Source organism: Theropithecus gelada, chromosome 2 (genome assembly GCF_003255815.1).
Source record: "Theropithecus gelada isolate Dixy chromosome 2, Tgel_1.0, whole genome shotgun sequence".
Classification (NCBI taxonomy): Eukaryota; Metazoa; Chordata; class Mammalia; order Primates; family Cercopithecidae; genus Theropithecus; species Theropithecus gelada.
In genome coordinates, this window is record NC_037669.1 from 67075958 (window position 1) to 67084494 (window position 8537).

At 43.7% G+C, this 8537-nt stretch overlaps 1 non-coding gene across 1 annotated transcript; it reads right to left on the minus strand.

Annotated features, from left to right (window-relative positions):
• Nucleotides 1-7828: 7828 nt before the first annotated feature.
• On the minus strand, nucleotides 7829-7932 carry LOC112619947. Its single transcript, XR_003118419.1, has one exon. It is a non-coding gene; the product is annotated as a small nucleolar RNA U13 (small nucleolar RNA).
• Nucleotides 7933-8537: the final 605 nt, after the last annotated feature.

Here is an 8537-nt window from a genome sequence, read left to right on the forward strand (position 1 = left end):
TTTTTAGTAGAGACGGGGTTTCACCGTGTTAGCCAGGATGGTCTCGATCTCCTGACCTCGTGATCCGCCCGTCTCGGCCTCCCAAAGTGCTGGGATTACAGGCTTGAGCCACCGCGCCCGGCCTATATTTTTTTTAAAAAAAAAAGCAAGTAACATATACTCATGGAACCAGGATTCCTATTTCTAGGAACTCATCTTACATACACACTTGTCCACTTGTGAAATGATACATATACAAGATTAAAAGACTCTTTGTATTAGCAAAAAATAAAAATAAAAATTGACAAGAACCTAAAATTTCATCTGGAAGGGATAAATTAATTATGGATTAAATCTGTACTGTTAGGAGTTAAACAGGTACGTGATATGCTGAAGCTGTAAGAAAGAATAAAGAGGGTCCGTATTAGCTGTTGTGTAATCGTCTTCAAAATACATTGTTAGACGTAAGGGGTAAAAAAAGGGTCCGGGCGCAGGGGCTCACACCTGTAATCCCAGCACTTTGGGAGGCCGAGGTGGGCAGATCACTTGAGGTCAGGAGTTCAAGACCAGTCCAGCCAACCTGGTGAAACCTCGTCTCTACCAAAAATACAAAAATTAGCTGGGCATGGTGGCACAAGCCTGTAATCCCAGCTACTCGAGAGGCTGAGGCAGGAGAGTTGCTTGAACCCGGGAAGTGGAGGTTGCAGCGAGCGGAGATCGCGCCACTGCTCTCCAGCCTGATAGAGCAAGATCCCATCTCACAAAAAAAGAAAAAAAAAAGACACAGCTCAGAATAATGCTATTGGATGCTTCCGCTGTGTAAACAAGAATGAGATAAGAGGTAGGTCCAGGTATTTGATTACATTTGCATACAATATATCTAGAAGGACCTGTATGAGCTGGGAACCCTGGACACCCTCACAGAGGAGAACTGGGTGGGCAAGGGATGGGATCTTTTTGGTGTCTTTAACATTTTGAATCATATGATTGCATTCGCCTTTCAATATAAACATTAAGGTCAATTTTTTTTTTTTTTTTTTTTAGACAGAGTCTCACTCTGTTGCCCAGGCTGGAGTGCAGTGGCGCAATCTCGGCTCACTGCAAGCTCCACCTCCTGGGTTCATGCCATTCTCCTGCCTCAGCCTCCCGACTAACTGGGACTACAGGCACCTGCCACCACACCCGGCTAATTTTTTGTATTTTTAGTAAAGACAGGGTTTCACCATGTTAGCCAGGGCAGTCTCGATCTCCTGACCTTGTGATCCACCCACCTCAGCCTCCTAAAGTGCCGGGATTACAGGCATGAGCCACCGCGCCCTGCCAAGGTCAATTTTTTTAATTGAATAGGCAAAAGAAATCCAGGATCACTCCGTGTCCGGGATTGGCCAATATTTTCCCAAGGGACTAGAGAGTAAATATTTAGGCTTTTCAGGCTAGTAAGAGCTCAATCACCACCACCCTCAGCAATGTCTTTGAAATTCAAAAGCAGCCATGGACAGTAAATAAAGCAATGGGTGTGACCACGTGCCAACAAAACTTTACTGAAGATGCTGAAACTTTAATTTCATGTAAATTTCACATGTCATGAAGCATTCTTCACTTGATTTTTCCCCAATGGTTTAAAAATGCATACCCATTCTTACATACAACAGGGTTGTAATTGGCAAACTCCTGGTCTACGGTGATGGCCTCCACATTTCTGCAGTGATCTCACTATAGCTTAGGGGTGTGTCCAGCTTGGGGCACCTGTGCTAAGAGGACTATTAACCAGCGAACTGGGATGCCATCAGTCTGTTGGCAGGATGGGAGGAATGTTGAAAAACTTGGGGCCATAGATCCTGAGGAAAGAAGATTTGGGATTAGAGGGCAAGAGCAAAGTTTAATGAAAGCTGTCATCAAATAGGTGATGGGCTGCAGGAGGGGGATCCGCGTCTCAGATGCAGCGTGACCGGGTAGGACAAGGTAGCTTTGGGGCCTCACCCAAAGGAGAAATATTAACCATGCCTAGAGTTTCCTTGGAGAAGGAAGCCCTGGAGCAGCAGCCGAACTGCACTTAGGGCACCAGTGGATCAACGGACGGGATGCCTTCGGTGTCCCCGCTCCATCCCTGTCCTCACCACCTCAGGGTACACGCACCCTCCACAGCCAGAACCTGCATTTGAGACTGTCTCAAAAAATAAAATAAAATAAAATAATAATTTATTTTGTGTGTGTGTGAATACAGAGATGGGGTCTCACTATGTTGCCCACGCTGGTCTGAAACTCCTGGGCTCAAGCAATTCTCCTGTCTTGGCCTCCCAAAGTCCTGGGATTACAGGCATGAGCAACTGCACCTGGCCAATAGTGTATTATATATCTCAAAATAGCTGGAAGAAATTTGGAATGTTCCCAACACAGAGAAATGACAAATGTTCAAGGTGACTGATATGCTAATTACCCTGATTTGATCATTACACATTGTGTACATGTATCAAAATATCACACTTACACCATAAGTATGTGCAAACATTATGTATACATAAAAATTAAAATTACTTGGGTGCATCTGTAGTCCCAGGTACTTGGGAGGCTGAGTCTGTAGTCCCAGGTAGAGACTGAGGCAGGAGGACTACTTGAGCCCAGGAGTTCAAGAGCAGCAGAACAACATAGACTCTGCCTCAATTTCCAAAAAAGAAAAATTGCCAGGCACGGTAACTCATGCCTGTAATCCTAGCACTTTGCAAGGCCAAGGCAGGTGGATCATTTGAGGTCAGGAGTTCGAGACCAGCCTGACCAAGATGGCGAAACGCCATCTCTACTAAAAATACAACAACAACAAAAAAATCAGCCAGAAGTAGTTGCACACACCTGTAGTCCCAGCTACTCTGGAGGGTGAGGCAAGAGAATCACTCAAATCCAGGAGGCAGAGGTTTCAGGTTCTGAGAATGCACCACTGCACTCCAGCCTGAGCAACAGAGAGCAATTCTGTCTCAAAATAAATAAATAAATAAATTTTAGAAATAATTTCTTTTAATGTAGCCATAATTGAACCACTTCTTTCATTGAGACCTTCTCTCTTTTCTCTCCCTCTCCTCTTCCTCCTCATGGCTCTTAATTTCTATCTATCGCCATCTCAGGAAATTGTTTGATTTTCTCCATGGTGCATTTTGCTTTCTGAAAGTATCTTGTTTGTTCAATTCCTTGTGTGTTGATTTTCTATTTCCCCTTCCTCTAAAATGTAAGCTCCCTGAAGACAGGGACATTGTCTGGTTCACACCTGCCTAGATGAATACAAGTGAAGGCATTGCAGAGCTTGCCTTCTTCAAACATGGGCAGCTAACAGCTTCCAGCACCAGAAATTTCCATTTTCTTTCTTTTGCCTTTTCTTTAATGCTCTGCCTCCATGTCTAAGCTGATTTTCTTCTGGGTCTCAGTTCTGATTCTCACACACCTGAGTGTGACTTACCCTGCTTCCCTTGCAGATGTCATTGTTCGTCCCTCAAAATGTTTGTGGCACATTTCACGGTAAGGCTCTGAGACAGCGCTCCAAATTGTGTCTACATATCTTCTGTTGTGGTTACTTTGAAGTTTGTTGAATTATATTGTTTTGACAGAACTGTCACGTCTCAAAACGTGTTGCTGACTAAAAACATATGCAGGACCTTTTTTCCTTCTTTTTCTTTCTCTCCTTTTTTTTTTTAAAAAAAAGAAAAACTCTACCATCATCTTGCAACTAAACGTATGGCCACAGGAGGGCACCATGAGGCTGCACTTCTGCTCTACACAAAGTGGGTGGAAAATTGAGAGACCTGATGGGGACAGTACAAAACTCTGGGACTTTTATTCTTAATCTCTTTCTTCATTCCAAGATCTACCGCCCAGTGGTAACACACCCTTTGGGGTGCAGGCTGAGAAAATCAAATACTGGTACAACACTAACAAATAATAATAATTAATAATAAGCTGTGAATGTCTTCCAGTTCGTAGAAACTGTAAAAGCACATTTACTCAGATATACTTTGTTCTAAGTTATTTTTATCAGGGTTGAGTAAAAGCATATGGATCAACAGTTGTGAGCAAAAATGTAAGAAATCTGAAACTCCTGTAATGACAGACTTCAGGAAAATGTCCTCTATTGAAGTTTTAAAAAAAAAAAAAAAAAATTAGCAAAATGACAGGATTGGGATGCAAACCCTGGCTGTGTATACCGTGTCTGTGTTCTGCTGTTACACTCCATGTTCAGCACAGCCCAATATGGGAGTCACCAGTCACATGTGCACATATTTAAATTTTAAATTAACTTAATTAAAATTAAATAAAATTAGGCCAGGCAGGGTTGCTCACCCCTGTAATCACAGCGCTTTGGGATGCCAAGGCAGATGGATCGCCTGAGGTCAGGAGTTCAAGACCAGCCTGATCAACCTGGTGAAACCCTGTCTCTACTAAATACAAAAAATTAGTTGGGCTTGGTGGCGTATGCCTGTAATCCCAGCTACTTGGGAGGCTGAGGCAGGAGGATCACTTGAACCTGGGAGGCGGAGGCTGCAGTGAGCCGAGATTGTGCCATTGCACTCCAGCCTGGGCAACAAGATCGGAACTCCATCTCAAATAAATTAATAAATAAAATTACAAATTCAGTTCTTCAGTTGCACTAGTCACAGGTTCAAGAGGTCAACAGCCAAATGATGCCTGTGGCTTCTATTGTACAATACAGATATAAAACATTTCCATCATCATGGAGAATTCTACTGAACGGCGGTGGCATAGATAAAGCCTTGCAGTTTGTGCTCCTAACCGTGACACTTTACTGCCTCATGGATTCTAGCAGTCTATCTACTTCGCCTCTCTATTGTCATAGTTTCCCTTGAATTCAGAACAAAGTTTAAAAATACTTCATTCTTCTACTAAACAAGAAGTGTACTCAGTACCTACATTTTACCCATCTATTCAATATAACATACCAAAGGTAGCAAAGCAAATAGAAAATATTCTCCCTGCTATTAAACATTTAGAATCTAGGCTGGGCACGGTAGCCCATACCTGTAATCCCAGCACTTTAGGAGGCCGAGGTGGGTGGGTCATTTGAGGTCAGGAGTTCGAGACCAACCTGGCCAAAATGGTGAAACCCTATCTCTACCAAAAATACAACATTAGCTGGGCATGGTGGTGCACACCTATAATCCCAGCTACTTGGGAGGCTGAGGCAGGAGAATCCCTTGAACCCGGGAGGCGGAGGTTGCAGTGATCCGAGATAGCACCACTGTACTCCAGCCTGGGTGACAGAGCGAGACACCATCTCAAAAGAAAAAAAAAAAAAATAGAATCTACTTAAATAATGTGAGTGAATTATCTGATGCCTACCACAATTGGGCAATACTGTTTTCCAGTGGAACAAATGCACAAGATCATGGAAAGGTATTACATTATAGGCAAATTTAACTAATAAAACATTATTTTCCAAATATTTTCTTGCACTCTTGTGGCTTACAACATTACATTTCTTCCACAGACTCACTGACTCACATAGTGGTTCAATCTACTTCATCTGATCAAAGCCTGTGTAAGTCATCTGCAATTCACCTGAAGCAGTGTATTGTTTGCTATATTACAGGACCTTTTCACCTGATGTGAAATGAAATCAGAGAACCCAAAGACATCTTGACTCTGACATGCTCTGTAACAGTGGCCCTTCTGGGACAACGATTTTGCATCAGAGTAAGCCCAAAATTAAACTTACGTAGGCGTCATGTTAGAGCAACGTGCACAGGTGTGAGGCAGAGGGCAGAGAACTTGAGTGTGGGCGAGTCAGACCTTGAAAAAAAAGTCATTCACCACTGTCAATTTATTTTTATTTTATTTTATTTTATTTTATTTTATTTTATTTTATTTTATTTTTTGAGACAGAGTCTCATTCTGTTGCCCAGGCTGGAGTGCAATGGCACGATCTCGGCTCACTGCAACCTCCACCTCCCAGGTTCAAGTGATTCTCCTGCCTCAGCATCCCAAGTAGCTGGGACTACAGGCATGTGCCACCACGTCCAGCTAATTTTTGTCTTTTTAGTAGAGATGGGGTTTCGCCAGTTTGCCCAGGATGGTCTGGAACTCCTGGTCTCAAGTGATCTGGTCACCTCGGCCTCCCAAAGTGCTGAGATTACAGGCGTGAGCCACCACCCCCAGGCTCTCCATCCATTTTATCAATGACAACCTCAAAGAGAACACTTGACCTTCAGTAATACTGTAAATAAGATGGTTTGATGGATTTGGAAGAAGTGGGGAGAGGAGAATAGAAAAAGGCTTTCAAGACCAGGTACAGAGGCTCACACCTGTAATCCCAGCACTCTGGGAGGCCAAGGCAGATGGATCACCTGAGGTCAGGAGTTCGAGAACAGTCTGGCCAACATGGCGAAAACCATCTCTACTAAAAATACAAAAAATTAGCCAGGTGTGGTGGCACGCACCTGTAATCCCAGTTACTTGGGAGGCTAAGGCAGGAGAATCGCTTGAACCCAGGAGACAGAGGTTGCAGTGAACCGATATGGCACCATTGCACTCCAGCCTGGGTGACAGAGACTCTGCTTCAAAAAAAAAGGAAGAAAAAGGCTTTCAATATGCACATATTGACAGTTTTCACATAAAAGGGGATGAAAAACAGAAAGTTAAATAAATAAGTTGCACATAAACTTTGTAAATTGCCCTTACACAGGGTTGAGGCAAAGGGGAAACTGAGACTTTGGCATCAGAGAATTCTACTCAACAGTTAACTGGCTGTGTGTCAGAGAGATTAATTTCCCTCTCTGAGCCACCATCTTGTTTACCTCTACAATGGAGATAATAACAGTCCCTACTTCTGGGAGTGTAAGGATTAGGAAATTAAATCTTTTTTTTTTTTTTGAGACAGGGTCTCACTCTGTCGCCCAGGCTGGAGTGCAGTGGTGCCATCTCGGCTCACTGCAGCCTCTGGCTCCTGGTTCAAGCGATTCTCCTGCCTCAGCCTCCCAAGTAGCTGGGATTACAGGTGCCCGCCATCACACCTGGCTAATTTTTGTATTTTTACTAAAGACGGGATTTCACCATGTTAGCAAGGCTGGTCTTGAACTCCTGGCCTCAAGTGATCTGCCTGCCTTGGCCTCCCAAAGTGCTGGGATTACAGGCATGAGCCACTGTGCCAGGCCAGGAAATTAAATCTAAATCACCTGGTGCATAAAATGCCAAAATCGCTACACTAATGACCATTTATTTCACATCCCCAGCTGTGTGACTTGAGAAGCCCACTCTCTGGTGTCAATTTTAAAAGAAATGCCTCTGTTATTAAGGATTACTAATTGGGTCCCCTTTGAAATTCCTCAAAAGATACCAGGAAAGCTTTCAATAGCTTTTAACTCAAATACATTTATGAAAATGATTATAACACCTCCATCATTGCCATTTGCCTCAGACATTGCTACCATAGGGACCAAGATGTCATCAAGGACCTGCTTTTAGACTTTGTCGACATCAATGTCAGATCAATGGCTGAAATAAAAGCATCTTCAAAATACTTCACAAAGCAAGTGAATGATATGAGTTGCACAGAACATCCAAGCCTGCTTGGAGTGCCATGGTTTGGTCAAGGAGAGGGTGGAAGAGGGAGACTCAAGACCCACCGCCTGCTTTCAAAAAGTCTTTCTCCATAATTAATACAGGAGTTTTAAAAAGATGACAAACAGACACCTCAAGCATTCACTGGAAGAATCACATCCACAAATTCTAATTTTGGGTTTGTATCGACCACAAGACTCTGTGTCCAACACGTGTAAAAGGCTTTTTGGCAAATTCATCACTTTATATACCAGTTTGATTTGGGATACCTTTTTCATTTTTTCTTTTTTCACATCAAACGGGGAATGTGCCAACATCACAACAAAGTCTGAGGGAGGCACATCTCACATACGAGCGTGAAAACCCAATCATCACGCTTATGAACTACCAAAGGATCCCAGGTTTTATTAACGAGCACATTTCTGGGTTTTGCTCTGCCAAGCTTCATGCTTTCACCCTCAGGCTAGTCTCCTCCGAGATAGAAAGCAGCTGTTCACTTCAAGACCGAAGTCTGAGTTCCGTGTAGGAAGAAGAGGTCAGGGAAGGGAAAAGGTAAAGGGGCCAAGGACACAGAACTCTCTCCCAGGAAGAAAACATCACTCCAGACTTCTGCTTTCATCCCGTCGGCCAGGGCTGTATCACAGGGCTATGCCTAGGAAGCTGGGTGGCCAGCAGGTCGCCTTTCCACCCTTTATAGAAAAGGTAGGCAGTGGCCGGGCGCGGTGTCTCACACCTGTAATCCCAGCACTTTGGGAGGCTGAGGCAGGCGGATCACTTGAGACCAGCCTGGCCAACATGACCAAATTGCATCTTTACCAAAAATACAAAAATTAGCTGGGCTTGGTGGTGCACGTCTGTAATCCCAGCTACCAGGAGGCTGGGGTGGGAGAATCATTTGAGCCCAGGAGGCGGAGGTTGCAGTGAGTCAAGATGGCACTGCTGCACTCCAACCTGGGCGACAGAGTGAGACCCTGTTAGAAAAAAAAAAAAAAAAAAAAAAA